Consider the following 17,855-nt stretch of genomic DNA (forward strand, 5'->3'; position numbering starts at 1 on the left):
TGTAACCTGAGGTACCACTGTACTCTATTTCGAACTTAAAAATGGAAAGCATAATGTTGGTGGTCAACAAAAGAAGTTTAAAGACTGTCTCTAGGCAGATCTTAAAAAATGTAGTATAAACACCAACAACTGGGATACACTGGCCGGCTCGACTGCAAGCAGAATCGAGGTCTTGCACCTGTGGTTTGCGATGGGTTTAGAAACGCCGAATTCTGCACAGGACTTGGCAGGGAGTTAACCAAACAAATCCGGAACATAGAGAATCTGAAGTGTCAAAGTGAATTTCAAAGAAAAAGAAAAGAAGTCACGGCATTCTGGGAGTTGTAGTTTTACCTACTGCCCCTTCCTATCTCATTTATGGATCAGCGGGGAGTGAAAGAACTGCCGTTTGCGCCACGTTTGCTTTGCGTTTTGCAGCGAGCGCGCAGATCTGTCGCCGTGCATTGATCGGTTCCCTTCCACGGTGGGAAGTGCAGGGAAGAGAGAGATAGACAGGCGGGACTTGAAAGGAACTCGTGTCGGGTTTACAGGCTTGCAGGGTAAGCAGAGACGGTCTGTGCTGGCAGTCTGTGGCGAGCAGACTTAAAAAGCAGCATTGTCCAGAAGCCCGTTGCAACATGCGATGGCTAAAACGATGCAGCCCTTGAATTGCTATCCACAGACTTTGCAGTCCTCTCAGACCGCATGCCATGAGATTCTCTCTTCCTTATTTGCTTCCCCCCCCCCCCCCAGCCTTGCAGCAGCAATGAGTTGCCAGAGCCTCTGCGGAGCTTTTGTTGTTTATCCTTCCCCCGCTAGAACTCATTTCCTCCCCTTGAAACTCCCTCTTACCCAAGGATCCTCGATGCAGCTCAAAGCTCTCTTTGGGAATGGGGTGGGAAGTGGGAATGCCTTGCAAAAACTTTTTCCATTTGCAGGAAATGGTCTGGAAACCAAGCCTGATGAGGAACAGTTGAGGGAGTTGGGTATGTTTTGCCTGGAAAAAAGAGTTGAGAGGAGATTGGGTAAAAAGGTAAAGGGACCCCTGACCATTAGGTCCAGTCGTGGCCGACTCTGGGGTTGCGGCGCTCATCTCGCTTTATTGGCCGAGGGAGCCGGCGTACAGCTTCCGGGTCATGTGGCCAGCAGGACTAAGCTGCTTCTGGCCAAACCAGAGCAGCACACGGAAACGCCGTTTACCTTCCCGCCGGAGCGGTACCTATTTATCTATTTGCACTTTGACGTGCTTTTGAACTGCTAGGTTGGCAGGAGCAGGGACCGAACAACGGGAGCTCACCCCGTTGCAGGGATTCAAACCGCCGACCTTCTGATCGGCAAGCTCTAGGCTCAGTGGTTTAGACCACAGCGCCACCCGCGCCCCTTCAAATGCCTTCGAATGTCCAAAGGGCTGTCACATGGAACATGGAGCAAGCCTGTTTTCTCCTGATCTGGAGGCAGCGGCATCGCTAGCCCCTTGGCATCTGGGGCAGCTCGTGTGCCCTGCTCATGTGCCCAGCAAGCCATCCATTGGGTGGGGCAAGCTGGGGCAGGGCTCGCTGTGCGGAGTCTTGCCGCCACCTGCCATTTTGCAGGCGTCCGAGCCACCATGTCCCCGGCCCCCCTTACCTACTCCTCTGTCTGGAGTACAGGACTCAAACCAATGGCTTCAAATGACAAAATAAGATATTCTGACTAAACGCCAGGATGAACTTTCGGACAGTAAGAGCTGTTTGACAGTGGAAAGGTCTCCCTAGAGAGGTGGTGGACTCTCTTTCCTTGGAAGATTTTAAGCAGAGCATCTTTTATATGCCTGTTGTCTTTGTCCATGGAGTTTTCTTGGCAGAGATACTGGAGTGGCTTGCCGGTTCCTGCTCCAGGTGGATCATCCCAGGAGTGATGTATGGAAGTGAGAACTGGACCATAAAGAAGGCTGATCACGGAAGAATTGATGCTTTTGAATTATGGTGCTGGAGGAGACTCTTGAGAGTCCCATGGACTGCAAGAAGATCAAACCTCTCAATTCTTAAGGAAATCAGCCCTGAGTTCTCACTGGAAGGACAGATCCTGAAGATGAGGCTCCAATACTTTGGCCACCTCATGAGAAGAGAAGACTCCCTGGAAAAGACCCTGATGTTGGGAAAGATGGAGGGCACAAGGAGAAGGGGACGACAGAGGACGAGATGGTTGGATAGTGTTCTCGAAGCTACCAGCATGAGTTTGACCAAACTGCAGGAGGCAGTGGAAGACAGGCGTGCCTGGCATGCTCTGGTCCATGGGGTCACGAAGAGTCGGACACGACTAAACAACAACAGGATGATCTAGTTGAGATTCCTGCATTTCAAGGGGTTGGACCAGATGACCCCTGGGGTTTCTTCCAACTCTGCAATTCTATGATCCCACACCGCTAGCTGCATAGAAACCTAGGAAGCTGAGTCTCAGTGTATTGTCTACACCACTGGTTTTCAGTTGGTGGGTTGGGACTCGCTGTTACTGGGTCACAGCCTAAACCAAGGTGGGGTCACAGAAGAACATGGTCATGTGCGGATGCCTGATGATCGTCTTCCAAAGCAACTACTCTATTCTGAACTTAAAAATGGAAAGTGTAATGCTGGTGGTCAACAAAAGAGGTTTAAAGACTGTCTCAAGGCCAATCTAAAAAAATGTAGTATAAACATCAATGACTGGGAAACACTGGCTTGCGAGCGCTCCAGTTGAAGAACAGCCTTTACCAAAGGTGTCATGGGCTTTGAAGACACTTGAACTCAGGACACAAGGGAGAAATGTGCTAAGAGGAAGGCACGCTTGGCAAATCCACACTGTGATCAACTCCCACCCGGAAACCAATGTCCCCACTGTGGAATGATGTGTGGATCCAGAACTGGTCTACACAGTCACTTACGGACTCATTGTTAAAACCGTGTTTATGGAAAACAATCTTACTCGGCTACGAGTGATCGCCAAAGAGAGAGAGAAAGAGAGACAGCAGAACAGCCAAATTACAAATATATAGTAAAAAGATTAAGAGGGCTAAAGGTGAGCCATTGGTTTCAAAATACCAGTGTTTTTTTTTTTAAATGAATATTTATTAGATTTTCCAATTTTATATGAACACAAAAAGAAAAAGAAAAAGAAAAATATTAAAAACAATTCAGTTTCAATAACAGTTTTTCAATCACATGTTTCTTTGACTTCCTCATACCTCCCCTTCTTGTTCTCTAGTTCACCTTATTAATTCAGCAAATCCTAATCTCTTAACATTCCTTTTAAAATAAAACCTTATTTTCCATTCAACTTTTTTAAATTTAATAACATAAACAATTATAATCCCCATTATCTTTATCATAACAGCTAGACACCACCAAAGTTCAAACCAACATCTTTTCAAAGTTCATTAATTTTATAATATTTCTGTAGGTAATCCTTGAATTTCTTCCAATCTTCTTCTGCTGCCTTTTCTCCCTGGTCGCGGATTCTGCTGGTCATTTCTGCCAGTCCCATACAGTCAATCAACTTCGTCTGCCATTCTTCCAGAGTGGGTAGATCTTGAGTCTTCCAGTGCTTTGCTATAAGTATTCTTGCTGCCGTTGTAGCATACATAAAAAAAGTTCTGTCTTTCTTTGGCACCAGATGGCCGACTATGCCCAAGAGAAAAGCCTCTGGTTTTTTCAGGAAGGTGTACTTAAGTATCTTTTTCATTTCATTATAAATCATTTCCCAGAAGGCCTTAATCTTTGGGCACGTCCACCAAAGGTGAAAGAATGTACCTTCAACATCCTTACATTTCCAGCATTTATTATCGGGCAAGTGATATATTTTTGCGAGCTTGACTGGGGTTATGTACCACCTGTATATCATTTTCATAATATTCTCTCTTAAGGCATTACATGCCGTGAATTTCATACCTGTGGTCCATAACTGTTCCCAGTCAGCAAACATAATGTTATGTCCAAGATCTTGTGCCCATTTAATCATAGCTGACTTAACCGTTTCATCCTGTGTATTCCATTTCAGCACAAAATACCAGTGTTAGGTATTGAACTTGAGACCTTTCACATGCAAAACATGGGCTCTGTGACTGAGCTGCAATCTGTTCCAAAGAGTTCATTCTCCTTGTTGCAGTCCTTTGCCCCCTCCAAAAACGCAGAAGTTGTTTTTATTTAATGCAGAATTCCAGAACACCAAATTGTAACCCTAGACAAAGGCAAAACATTCTTTCCTTCATAGGGATGCACTAAAATTACAGACAGGTCCTATTTATTGGCAAATGAATCATGGGATCATCATCATCATCATCATAAATTTTTGTACCTCGCCTATCTGACTGGGTTGTCCCAGCCTCTCTGGGTGGCTTCCAGCAAACATAAAAGCATAATAAAACACCAAACATAAAAAAAACTTCCCATACAGGGCTGCCTTCAGCTGTCTTCTAAAAGTTGTATAGTTACTAATCTCCTTGACATCTGACGGGAGGGCGTTCCACAGGGCAGGCGCCACTACCGAGAAGGCCCTCTACCTGGTTCCCTGCAGCTTCACTTCTCTCAGTGAGGGAACCGCCAGAAGGCCTTCGATGCTGGATCTTCATCAATCAAATCTTTATTAGAGTCATAGACCAGCATAAGTAGGGTGGGGTACTATAATTTAAAATCTGTAATATGCTTTGGAAAACTAAAATGATTAAAACAGAAGGTATACGTAAAAGACTATAAGAATCTAAAATGATCTAAAAGAAGGGTTAGGAGCATTAAACGGATGTGGAAGAGCATAAAAGGTTAGTATATATGACTATCAATTTACAAAGCACTCTGATATGAGTGTTCATTTAATCTAGTTTGTGGCTCAGGTCATCATCAGATGAATTTTGAATGCTGCTATGCAGAACCTGGCAATATTGTATGTTGTAGCAGGGCTGGTATCTGAAAACAGCAGGGAGATACAGAATTGTTCTGTGCGCCCTGGGTGCTTATGGAGTAGTGGGAAGATGAGGCTAATACGAATGATGCTGGATCTCAGTGTCCAGGCTGAACAATAGGTGTGGAGACGCTGCTTCAGGTATACAGGGCTGAGTCCGTTTAGGGCTGCAAAGGTCAGCACCAACATTTTGAATTGTGCTCGGAAATGTACTGGGAGCCAGTGTAGATCATTTAAGACCGGTGTTATATGGTCCTGGCGGCTACTCCCAGCCACCAGTGTAGCCGCCACATTCTGGATTAGTTGTAGTTTCTGGGTCACCTTCAAAGGTAGCCCCACATAGAGCGCATTGCAGTAGTCCAAGTGGGGGATAACCAGAGCATGCACCACTCTGATGAGACAGTGTGCAGGCAGGTAGGGTCTCAGCCTGCGTACCAGATGGAGCTGGTAGACAGCAGCCCTGGAGACAGAATTGACCTGCGCCTCCATGGACAGCTGTGAGTCCAAAATGACTCCCAGGCTGCGCACCTGGTCCTTCAGGGGCAGTTACCCCATTCAGGACCAGGGAGTCTCCCACACCTGCATACCCTCTGTCCCCCAGAAACAGTATTCCTGTCTTATCGGGATTCAACATCAATCTGTTAGCCGCCATCCATCCTCCAACCATAGGGCTATGAAGATGTAATTGGGCATCTTTCACCTTCTAACTATACAGTGGTACCTTGGGTTAAGTACTTAATTCGTTCCGGAGGTCCGTACTTACAACCTGAAACTGTTCTTAACCTGAAGCACCACTTCAGCTAATGGGGCCTCCTGCTGCTGCCGCGCCACCAGAGCACAATTTCTGTTCTCATCCTGAAGCAAAGTTCTTAACCTGAAGCACTATTTCTGGGTTAGCGGAGTCTGTAACCTGAAGTGTATGTAACCTGAAGCGTATGTAACCTGAGGTACCACTGTACATGGCAAGGTCCAGATGCGAATCTGCCTCTGTTTTTTCACGTGGCGATGGGTGCACCGTTACAACATACTGTTTGGTTTTGTTCTGCTCTGTTTTAATGGAACAACTGAACCTTTTAGAGTTTCTGCTGTGGTGCAATGTAGAGTGGTGGGGGACACGTTCTCCATTGTGGATTTTGAGAAATGGGTAGCTTGATCATTCTGAGGCACACAACCCTCTGAATTTTTTCAAGCCAGAGGTGGATGGCATGTGTCACATTGCTTTGCTTGGCCACACTTGGATGTGTGTTTGTGCATACACGCGCACATTCCAGCAAAGCACAAAAGCACTGGTTGGGGTGGCCTCATTGCATGGTTCAGCTGTGGGCCCTGGGACCAGGACTCTGGTTCATTGTAGCGGCATTTTCCCTCAATGTGAGTGGTTTGACCGACTGGGACTGTCTAAACTGGTTATTTCAGGCTGAGATGGGGAGAGACGTGTTTTCACGAGATTTTGGATGGAGAGAGAGATAAAACTTTATTTGCATTAGCCAATGGCCGTAGCAACAGTAAAACATTACAGTATACGCAGAAAAGGAAATTTGATATAAGAGCACAATTTAAAGTCCTGAATCAGCAATCAGTTAGTGGCCCTTATTCTGATTGCCCCAGCTATGAACCTAGCAACCTTTGCTGTTATCTGCTCATTTTGATCTGATAGAAGAAAGGACATTGTGGCAGTGGTTGAGCGCCCTGGGATGGTTAGTCTGAGTGGGGTGATGATCTCATTCCTCAGGTCTTTGTAGAGAGTACAAGACAGGAGGACGTGTGCTGCTGTTTCGGTGCTACCATCTCCACAGGTGCAAAGACGTTTCTCAGGTGGGATCTTTTGGAATCGACCCTCAAGTACCGCAGGTGGCAAAACATCCAGTCTTGCAAGTGTAAAAGCATGTCTGTACAGTGGTACCTCAGGTTAAGTACTTAATTCATTCCGGAGGTCTGTTCTTAACCTGAAACTGTTCTTAACCGCTTTAGCTAATGGGGTCTCCTGCTGCTGCCGTGCCGCCGGAGCACGATTTCTGTTCTCATCCTGAAGCAAAGTTCTTAACCTGAAGCACTATTTCTGGGTTAGCGGAGTCTGTAACCTGAAGTGTATGTAACCTGAAGCGTATGTAACCCGAGGTACCACTCTATTTTGGGATAATAAGTTTCTGCAGATATGGGGCCAGAGAATCAAAATGGAGAGGTGGAAAATGAACATACCAAGGGCAGAATTTCCTTATAGTGGCCAGTTTATTCTGATGCTCAATATCTTTTAGACGTTGACCAATTAGACTGTTTGCTTTAGTAGGGGCCATAGTGAGTAGGTGCTGTGGGGATAGGCCGCAAGAGTGAAGTTTTTGATAGACGGTGGCGAGAGCAAGGGAGGGAACACCAGCACCGAAGGCAGAAAGCCAAAGAGCAGGGTAATTCCCAGCACTCCTTCCACTATAAGTGGCAGTTCTGCGCTTTGGAATGTTTTAACAAATGCTCCGCACCCATGTGCAAGCCTTGTGGAAGAGATTCCTATATGTGAAATTAGCTATAGCCTGGGAACATTATTGCACAATATTGCAGAGTTTGTCTTTGCTTATTTTACTGCAGGCTAGAAGACACAATTAGGGGACGATTGCTTGGATTGCAGCCTGCTCTTCAAGTTATAAGTTATGTGTGTAATTAAAAGGACTTCGCCGATGCCTGTAGGTGGGATCTCAAGTTAAGTCAGCAACGAGCCTCATTTTATTTTACTGTTATCCAGCGGCTGGCTCTCCTACGTTGTTGAGGCATTTAATAAATAAACAATACATGGTTTTGCATTCCCCACTTTGCTGAGCTGTGGGAAGTTCCAGGGAAACCAGATTTGGTTTCCTTTGGAGAACAGAGCAGTAGAGGCTTTATGAGAATAACATTAAAAGGACAACTTCTACTGCACCCTGCCAAAAGATGAATTTCCAATACTGGCTAGGGTATCCGTGGATCGCATGACCCCAATTTGGAGCCCAATGGCAGGGTAAACAGGAAGGTCTTTGTTTGCACCTAAAGTTGATAAAGATGGTGCCAAGCACATCCCCCCTCTCGCCTTTCAGATACTCTTATTTAAGCAGGCACTACAGCTGATAGTTTTGCCTGCAGCTCTCCAGAGAGAGGAACTGTGCCATGATGACGCTTCAGCTCCAACCAACTTACAGCTCTCTCTGCCACGAAAATTCAAGCTGTTTCAAGCTCTTTCTTTCCTTTTTGCTGGAGGGTGTCATCTTTCAGATGACAACAACAACAACAACAACAACAACAACAACAACAACAACACAGTGGTACCTTGGGTTAAGTACTTAATTTGTTCCGGAGGTCCATACTTAACCTGGTGTGCTTTCGAACTGCTAGGTTGGCAGGAGCAGGGACCGAGCAACAGGAGCTCACCCCATCGTGGGGATTTGAACCGCCGACCTTCTGAACAGCAAGTCCTAGGCTCTGTGGTTTAACCCCAGCGCCACCCGCGTCCCACTAGGGACTACTACCTCTTTCCATATCATTCTGCAGCCTCTGGCTTACCCCCAGAGGTTAGTGTGCAGAACCAAAGATCCCCACCTAGGGTAGGATGTGGAATTGAAAGATGCCTGTGTTGATACTGCTGGAAAATAAGCGGCAGCCGTGAATTCTTTCATTTTTCTCCTCTCTGACCCAGTAGGAGGAAGTTGTATTCTTGTCCATTTAGTGCATGTCCCCGAACATCCAAGTAGAGATGTGATTGTTAGAATTCCTGCTCCATGATTGCAGTCATAGGATTGTTGTCTTTCACATGACGGTATATGTTTTGACTCCACAGAGTGGGAAGTGATGGAGATAGGATGTTTGTGTTACTGTGTTCCTTGAAGTGGGAGTATTGTCCTCCCCCCCCCCCTTTGCTGTCTGATGCTGGAGAGAGAGGGAGCCATGTTGCAGTGCTCCATGTGTGTTTATATGTAAATAAAGTAATTAGCCAAAATGCTGAGTTGCTGAGGTCTGTTATGCAACTGCGCAAACTCTGCGGATCCCTAAGTGTGCTGGTGTCGGTTGGCATCGGTCGCTGTGATGTTCGGGCTGAAGAAAGCTTATGAAACTCCCGAATGATTGACCAGGAGGGAGAGAACGTGCCAGTCGGGCATGTGTCTCTGCCAGGGTCCTACTCTAGTGTAGGCTGAACTCCTGACAGGGATTGGCTGTTAGGGAAGGGAACACTTTTTCATGTCAAAATAATCTCATGTCCATTTACCCAGATACAGTGGTACCTCAGGTTACATACGCTTCAGGTTGAAGACTCCGCTAACCCAGAAATAGTGCTTCAGGTTAGGAACTTTGCTTCAGGGCGAGAACAGAAATTGGGCTCCGGCGGCGTGGCAGCAGCAGGAGGCCCCATTAGCTAAAGTGGTGCTTCAGGTTAAGAACAGTTTCAGGTTAAGTACGGACTTCTGGAACGAATTAAGTACTTAACCTGAGGTACCACTGTACACAGATTGCTATCTCCATCAATTGTCTTGCACGGTAACTGGATGAACACTACCGGTGCAATGCAAAGCCTGGTTTGTTCAAACAGGGAAGGAACGGATTAGGATGCGTGTGAGAAGGGAAGGAGAAGCATTTGAACACAGGGCTCATTCCCTAATGATTCCCTCTACATCATGGGTTATACTGAGTGCACCAATATTCATATCCCCCTCCCAAACAAAAGTAGTGCTGTAGGGGATAGTACCAGAGAAGGTAAAGGAGGGATTTCAGCAAGTTTGAGAAACTCTGCTAGTCCCATACTGCAGACGTCTTTTGCCTTGGCAAGCTAAAAAACCACAGAGGACTCTCAAGAGCAGTTGGTGAGAAAAATGTGAACTAAATATATATAAATTAACTAGGCAGGAACGATGCCGTCTCTAATCCTAAATCATAATTAGTCTGTAACTATTCTGAAAAATGACGGGGAAATGAGGAGAATTGTGCCTTATCTCTGTTTTCTTTTAAAAGGAAAGTTATTTAGAAAGATTGCACTTTAGGGAACCACAATTTTAAATTTTATTGCAATTGCTTAAATGCCTGCCTATCTGTACAAACTACAGAACAATACATTCAGCATGAAAAGAGATGCCTTTTATAGAATCTCCGAATTTACATTTGCTCAGATAAAATGTGTGGCAATTATAGTAAATGTATATGTTTTATACACTGCAACTGCCATTTTGAGCCTTCCCCCTCCCGGAAAATGCAAATTGGTCCATTTATCAGTGGGGTGAAGTAACATGATGTCTGTGTACTTATCTCCCGGTGTGAGGAAAGTAATAAACATAACTGTTAAATAAAATGGAAACAAAGTGCATTTTCTTTATTAGTCTTAACGCAAACAGTAGCCACAATAAATGCTATTTTCTTACAGTCAGTTTTATGAAGGAAAAGGGGGGGGGGGAGCCAACAGCTACAAATACATCAGAGTTTTTGCTTATCACTGAAGAATAAGAAAATTGTATTCACTGTGCTTGTTGATTAGGTTTTGCTAGGTAGAGGAACATTTGCATTGTGAAGTGAAAAAGGCATTTGAAAGAGAACATTTCTAAGGAACCTAATGGCTAATACACTCTATATCCCCAATATGAAATAGTCTATGAATCGTATCATAATTTGGCTGAAGAGAGGCAGGCACATTGATACATTAGAACTAAATTCACAGGGAAAGTAATAATACCTTTATTAAGGTCGAGGAAGGTCCGCTATGTGCTTTGCTAACCTTGCATGTTGCATGGGGTCTGTTCTGTGTGAGGACCAGGAAGCTCCCTCAGCGGGCGGCACTGTGGTCTAAATGACTGAGCCTCTTGGGCTGGCCAATCAGAAGGTCGGCAGTTCGAATCCCCGCGACGGGGTGAGCTCCCATTGTTCAGTCCCTGCTCCTGCCAACCTAGCAGTTTGAAAGCACACCAGTGCAAGTAGATAAATAGGTACCGCTCCGGCGGGAAGGTAAACGGCGTTTCTGCGCACTGCTCTGGTTTCGCCAGAAGCGGCTTAGTCATGCTGGCCACATGACCTGGAAAAACTGTCTGCGGACAAACGCCGGCTCCCTCGGCCAGTAAAGTGAGATGAGCGTGCAACTCCAGAGTCGTCCACGACTGGACTTCTCTGTCAGGGGTCATTTACCTTTTTTTTATCTCTGCCTCCAGCAAGCTCATTAGTTACATCAGGAAACTGCTTTATTGACAATTAAATAGACCCATGCTTTAGATATGCATGTCACAGGCACAAGCCCCTTTACCTTTTTTTTAAAAAAGGGGTAATATCCGACTAAGGCCACATTCTGCATTTTACCACTCTATAACAGTCATGGCTTCACCCCAAAGAATTCTGGGAAGGGTAGATTTTTTGAGGGTGCTAGGATTTGTTAGGAGACCCCTACCCCCCTCGCTGAGCTACACTTCCCTCTATATTCCCTCTTAGAACATGGAATCATAGAATGGTAGAGTTGAACTGGACCCTGAGGGTCATCTAAGTCCAACTTCCCTGCACTGCAAGAATATGCAGGTGTCCCATACAAGGATCGAACCTGCAGCCTTGGTATTATCAGCACCACCCTTTAACCAGGTGAGCTAACTAGTGGGCTCTTCCCAGGGAACTCTAGAAATTGTAGCTCTCTGACAGGGATAGGGACCACCTAACAACTCCCAGCACCCTTAGCAAGCTACAGCTCCCAGGATCCTTTGGGAGAACGCATGACTGTTAAAGTGGTATAATAGTGTGTCAGGAGTCCAGGTTTCCAGCTTGAAAGCACAGCAAGTGTAGGTAATTAAAAAGGAGGATTTGTTGCAAAAACAAACAGCTAGCTCCGGACAGCTCTAACCAAGCCTCTGGCATCATCACTCAAGATGACCCTTCTGAAGACTTCTTCCGATGTTGGCAGAAGATATTGAACTTACGACCCTTCCGTCTCTTGTTTTGCTTCCAGTCTAGCAGCCTGCTCTCAGCTACTGCATTCACAGCCTGCTGTTCAAGGTCAGGAAGAGCCGAAGTCTGCAGCTGTCGGCTCTCCCCTGCCTTATTAAAATCTAAGCAGCCTCTCTGTTCCTGGCTGCTTTCTGCAGTTGGCTGCAAACCTTCGCTTGGAGCTGGCTCATTCCTGACATAGTGTTACAAATGTATGATGTGGGTGTAGACTAAGCTATACAACCGTGCACTCAGATTACACCAAGTGACATCAGTGGGACGGCAAAGGCACCTACCACCACTCCTGTGCTCAAATCCCCACCCAGCCATAATAATAATAATAATAATAATAATAATAATAATAATAATAATATATTATTTATACCCTGCCCATCTGGCTGGGTTTCCCCAGCCACTCTGGGCGGCTTCCAACAGAACACTAAAATACAATAACCTATTAAACATTAAAAGCTTCCCTAAACAGGGCTGCCTTCAGATGTCTTCTAAAAGTTTGGTAGTTGTTTTTTTCTTTAACATCTGGTGGGAGGGCGTTCCACAGGGTGGGTGCCACTACCGAGAAGGCCCTCTGCCTGGTTCCCTGTAACTTGGCTTTTCGCAGTGAGGAAACTGCCAGAAGGCCCTCGGCACTGGACCTCAGTGTCCAGGCAGAACGATAGGGGTGGAGAGGCTCCTTCAGGTATACTGGACCGAGGCCATGAAGCTCACTGGGTGTCCCGGGGCCAGTCACTGCCTCTCAGCCTAGCCTACCTCACAGGGTTGTTGTGAGGATTAAATGAGGAGGGAGGGGAGAACCATGTACGCCACTTTGTTTCTTGGAGGTAAAGGTGGTATATAAATGCAAAGGCAACACGCAAACAAACGAAACAATGGTGTTCTGGAGGAACACAGATTCAGCATCTACGATCTGTGTTGTTGTTTTTTTAATACTTTTTTATTCAAAATTAAAACAAAACATTTTATCCAGAAACATATCATCCTTATTTCCCCCCATTTTTCCTCCCTCCCCCTCCCTCCCCCAACAGAACCCCCCCTACCCCCCGACTTCTCTCAGTTCCAGTCTTTGATTTCTCTAAAAATGCTGTTTTCTGCATGTTACACATTTGTATAGATCCTCAAACTATTTAGCTGATTATTATCAATAAAAAGTTTGTGAATGTTTATTCAAAACCAGCCAAGGAGTCCAGTTCGCTTTGTTGCGTCTTCAAATACTTTGTAAAGGGTTCCCATTCATCTTTAAAGTCACAGTTATCCTTGTCCTGTAGCTTGTATGTCAGTTTTGCCAGTTCTGCATAGTCCATCAATTTTTCTTGTCATGATTCTTTAGTTGGGGTTTCTTCAGTCTTCCATCCTTGTGCTATTAAAACTCTCGCGGCCGTTGTCGCATACGTGAAGATGTTTTTCAGCTTCTACGATCTACAGATCTACGATCTGGAATTGGATAAGCAAAATGTGTGGCAGGACATCACCATGTTTGGTTATTCCTCACTCCACTTCATTGGCCACTGTTCACATGTGCGCCAGTTTCAGCAGTTATCACATCACATGTGCCTGCTAGAAATTACAGAGGAGGAAGACATGCAGGATGGCAGTTTTTAGCAACAGCCAGGCATTGCTTGTTAAATTTAGTTCCACCTTGTAAAGTGGTCTTCATTCTAAATTAGCAGCATGGGGCTGATGCAGAGGGGATTTTGAAGAGTGCTTCATTGTAATGCCTTAATTCTTGTTTGCAATTACAGTAACATATTTCCCCATTTCATACTACACAGACTTTGCAACTGTTGTTTTGCCCACCCACCAGGAGTTTATTTTGAAAGTGAGAGGACATGAGCAATGCTTTTTGTTTACTAACTATATATGTTTTTTGTTTATTTACTAGTTACATGCTATCACTGTATGCATGGTCAGAGGAGTCGATATTCTTTTTTCATCAGCTGAAACCTAGAGCTGTTTTCATCTAGCCACCCGCAACCCCCAAAATTAATCCAGATTTTTGATGGAATAGAATTAATTTCTCATTGCATTCATATCTTTGACGGAAAGAAAACTGTAGTTGTTCTAAAATATGGTGATGTTGTATTCAGTTGTATTCAGATTTTCATTACAACTTTTCTTCCTCATTTGGAACATATGAATTTTAAATAGGATTCGTTGTTGTTTAGTCGTTTAGTCGTGTCCGACTTTTCGTGACCCCATGGACCAGAGCACACCAGGCACTCCTGTCTTCCACTGCCTCCCGCAGTTGGGTCAAACTCATACTGGTAGCTTCGAGAACACTGTCCAACCATCTCGTCCTCTGTCGTCCCCTTCTCCTTGTGCCCTCCATCTTTCCCAACATCAGGGTCTTTTCCAGGGAGTCTTCTCTTCTCATGAGGTGGCCAAAGTATTGGAGCCTCAGCTTCAGGATCTGTCCTTCCAGTGAGCACTGAGGGCTGATTTCCTTCAGAATGGATAGGTTTGATCTTCTTGCAGTCCATGGGACTCTCAAGAGTCTCCTCCAGCACCATAACTCAAAAGCATCAATTTTTCGGTAATCAGCCTTCTTGATGGTCCAGCTCTCACTTCCATACATCACTACTGGGAAAAAATTATGTCCAACTAAACCATACTCCGAGTACAGCTTAGTTGGATACAGCCCTGAGTAGACCTGCTGATTTGAGTGGGCCTACTCTGACTCTGACTTAGTTGGATATTATTCACAATGCAAAATTCTATTGCTGTTTTAGACAAGTCTAGATTTTTGCACCCGTGAACAACTTCTTTCGCAATATGGTAGTATTGAATCAATGTCTGCTCTGCTTTGCATTTTCTGTAGACTTATCTTTAGGCTTTTGCAAGTACAGTATTTAATTTAGACTTCATAAAAAGTTATTGCATGTTAATTAAATACCACTACAAATTAAATAAATACCAGCTGCACATTAATACATATTTGCAGAGCATTCAAAGCCACAACACAGGTTCATATCCATTTTCTAGTAACAGCTCTATTATAGTTTTTAATCATTGGAGGATGTTTAATAATCAGTATTCAAATAACATACATTAACAATCCTACTAAATCGAGATTAATTGTGCTTTGGGGAATACTAATTTGAAAGGTTACCTATTTTCCCCGCAGATCTGATCTTTCCATAACACCCTTTTTCATTAATATTGGTGTTAAAGACTCTGTAAATTTGTTTCATGTGTAATTTCGGATGTAGTTAAGAACACATTCTGAATACCTGAGGAAAAAACCACCCGTATTTCCCCAATGGTGAGAGTCTTGCCTATAGTCATCTAATATAATGCAATGTTATCTTTGGTAATAAACATATCACATGGTTCTTTGAAAAGGTTGCTGGAGCGCTGACATTAAGTTGTTCATTTGGATCTGTGAGCGAAACTCTTCTTCTGAGCAAGGCCATAGCTCAGTAGTAGATGGGCATGCAGAGAATTCCCAGTTCAGTCTCTGGCATCTGCAGATGGAAAGGATTCTTGATTGAAACCCTAGAGAACTGCTGGTAATCAAAAAATCATAGAATTGTAGTTGAAGGGACCCTGAGTTTCATCTTGTCCAACCTCCTGCAATGCAGGAATTCTGCTCTCAGAACAACAGATTCTCTGTTGTAAGATATAGACCAGGGGTCCCCAAACCATAGCTGTCAACCGCCCCTTATTTGGTGGGAAACTCCCTTATCTCAGCGCCGTGTCCTGCTGCTCTCCCTTATTGATGATGTCCCTTAAATTTCCCGGGTTTCATGCTCGCCCGGCTCGGGAGGGAAACAGTGGCTTGGGGCAAGAGAGAGCGCATGCACGAGCTGCCACGTCTTCGTCTCTCCCATTCCCGCCTCAGGGGTGTGTTGTGAGGAGACGGGTGGCGGCAGGTGGGCAGGCAGCCCCTCTCTTGCGAGACTTCTGCCGCGCTGCCAGGGGAAGCCAGAGGCGGCGGTGGCGGCTGAGGAGGCGGCCTGAGGGAGGAGGAAGAGGAGGGGATGGGGAGGGATGCAGAAGGGCGGCGCTTCAGTGGCCGCGGCGGCACCGCAACCGCCTCATGCCGGGCTCGTGGACGGCGTGGGTGAGAGTCTCCCTCCCTCCCTCCCTCTCTCTCGGGCGGGGAAGGGCCGATGGAATTCCTCGCGCCAGGACGACAGCAGCCCCAACGTGCTGCTTAGCATCCCCTCCAACCAGTGCAGCATCTTAATGTAGTGATTTCCCCCTCTGCATCCCTTTCATAACTCTCTTTTTATAAATCATTTGTCCATCCATAGTTCAAATTTTTACTACCAGTTTTTTGTCAATCCTACCAATGTATGTAACTCTTTCCAATAGCTTTTCAACTAAATTATAAACTTTCCCCATTCTTTATTAAAGAGGTCCTCTTCCTGGTTTCTAATTCGGCCTGTAAGCTTTGCCATCTGGACGTCGTTCATCAGTTTTGTCTGCCACTCTTCTTTAGTCGGAGTTGTAGACCCTTAGGATCATCTAGTCCAACCCCCTGCAAAACACAGTCAGTGGCAGCCAAAGCAGCATGGCTCCATCAGTGCCGGATTTCTGTATAAGCTAAGCCAAAATCCCTTATTTTGGCTGCTGATCCCTTATTTTCGAGGCTGCTGGTCCCTTATTTTCAAATCTGTAAGTTGACAGCTATGCCCCAAACTAAGGCCCGGGGGACTCGTTTATCCAGCTCATGGTGACACCTGCTGCCTGCTGCCCACTGCTGCCACCTGCTCTTACCAGTGCTGCGCTGGAAATAGAGCCCTGGAAATAGCTTGTGCGCATGTGCAAGCATTATTTGCACATGCACAAGCGTTATTTCCAGTGCACATCTGGGTCGGAAGAGACCCGTGCACATGCACACAAGCTACAGTCATACCTTGGGTTGAATGTGCTTCGGGATGAGCTCGTTCAAGTTGTGCTCTGCAGCAACCCGGAAGTAACGGAGCGTGTTACTTCCGGGTTTCGCCGCTTGTGCATGCGCAGACGCTCAAAGTGATGTCACGCGCATGTGCAGAAGTGACCCACAGATGCGCGGACACAGGTTACGTTTGCTTCTAGATGCGAATGGGGCTCCGGAACGGATCCCGTTTGCATCTAGAGGTACCACTGTATTTTTGGTGCTCCTCCGACCCGGAAGTGCACCGGAACTAGCATGTGTGCACGCTTATGGGTACGCGCTCCCCCGCCCTCTGGCCCACTGCGCAATCGGTGCTGGAGACACCGGCCCGAGGCGCGGTAAGTTTGCTGACCCCTGGTATAGACAATCGGTATTTACTTTGTATAAGCAATAGTGGTTGGTGGAGTAGGGCAGAGCGGGGTATTTGAAGTACAGTGGTACCTTGGTTCTCAAACTTAATCCGTTCTGAAAGTCCATTCCAAAACCAAGGTGCGCTTTCCCACAGAAAGTAATGCAAAACGGATTAATCCATTCCAGACTTTTAAAAACAACTCCTAAAACAGCAATTTAACATGATTTTTACTATCTAATGAGACCATTGATCCATAAAATGAAACCAATAATCAATATACTGTACTATAACATAAATAAGTCAATATTGTAGATGATAAAAATTAAAATTAATTTTTTTTCTTACCTACCTGCACTGATGATCATTGTTTGGATGGGGGGCTTTTATCCATTTCCGCAGTCACACAATCAATCAGTCAGTAGCTGAACTGGGTTCCACACAGTCACAAGAACAAATTAACTGAAAACAAAAATTAACTCAAAAACAAAAACGCAAAATAAATAGCAAAAACAAAAGCACCAAACTTAATCAGTTCGGGAAGTCAGTTTGACTTCTGAAATGTACGAAAACCAAGGTGCAGCTTCTGATTGGAGCAGGTGCTCTGGAAACAATAGCCGACAGCTGCATTGGATATTCGGCTTCCGAAAAATGTTTGAAAACTGGAACACTTACTTCTGGGTTTTCGGTGTTTGGGAACCAAGGCGTTTGAGAACCAAGGCATTTGGGAACCAAGGCGTTTGGGAACCAAGGTACCACTGTACTCTTATTTCCTGCCTCCTAAATTTCTTGTGCTTTCTTTCTGAATCTCTGAAGAAG

The 17,855-nt window shown here is 45.3% G+C and overlaps 1 protein-coding gene across 6 annotated transcripts in view; it reads left to right on the top strand.

The window, feature by feature from the left end:
* Window positions 1-356: 356 nt before the first annotated feature.
* The window catches only part of LOC310770159 (cytosolic beta-glucosidase-like), a 100,239-nt gene continuing 82,740 nt past the window's right edge, over window positions 357-17,855 (top strand). For all 6 annotated transcript variants that reach the window (XR_014551983.1, XR_014551984.1, XR_014551985.1 and 3 more), the window contains exon 1: window positions 357-539. The gene's annotated coding sequence lies outside the window, so the exon portion shown is untranslated. The remainder of the gene's footprint in view (window positions 540-17,855) is intronic.

Source organism: Podarcis filfolensis, assembly GCF_964270895.1.
Source record: "Podarcis filfolensis genome assembly, chromosome: 9".
Classification (NCBI taxonomy): domain Eukaryota; kingdom Metazoa; phylum Chordata; class Lepidosauria; order Squamata; family Lacertidae; genus Podarcis; species Podarcis filfolensis.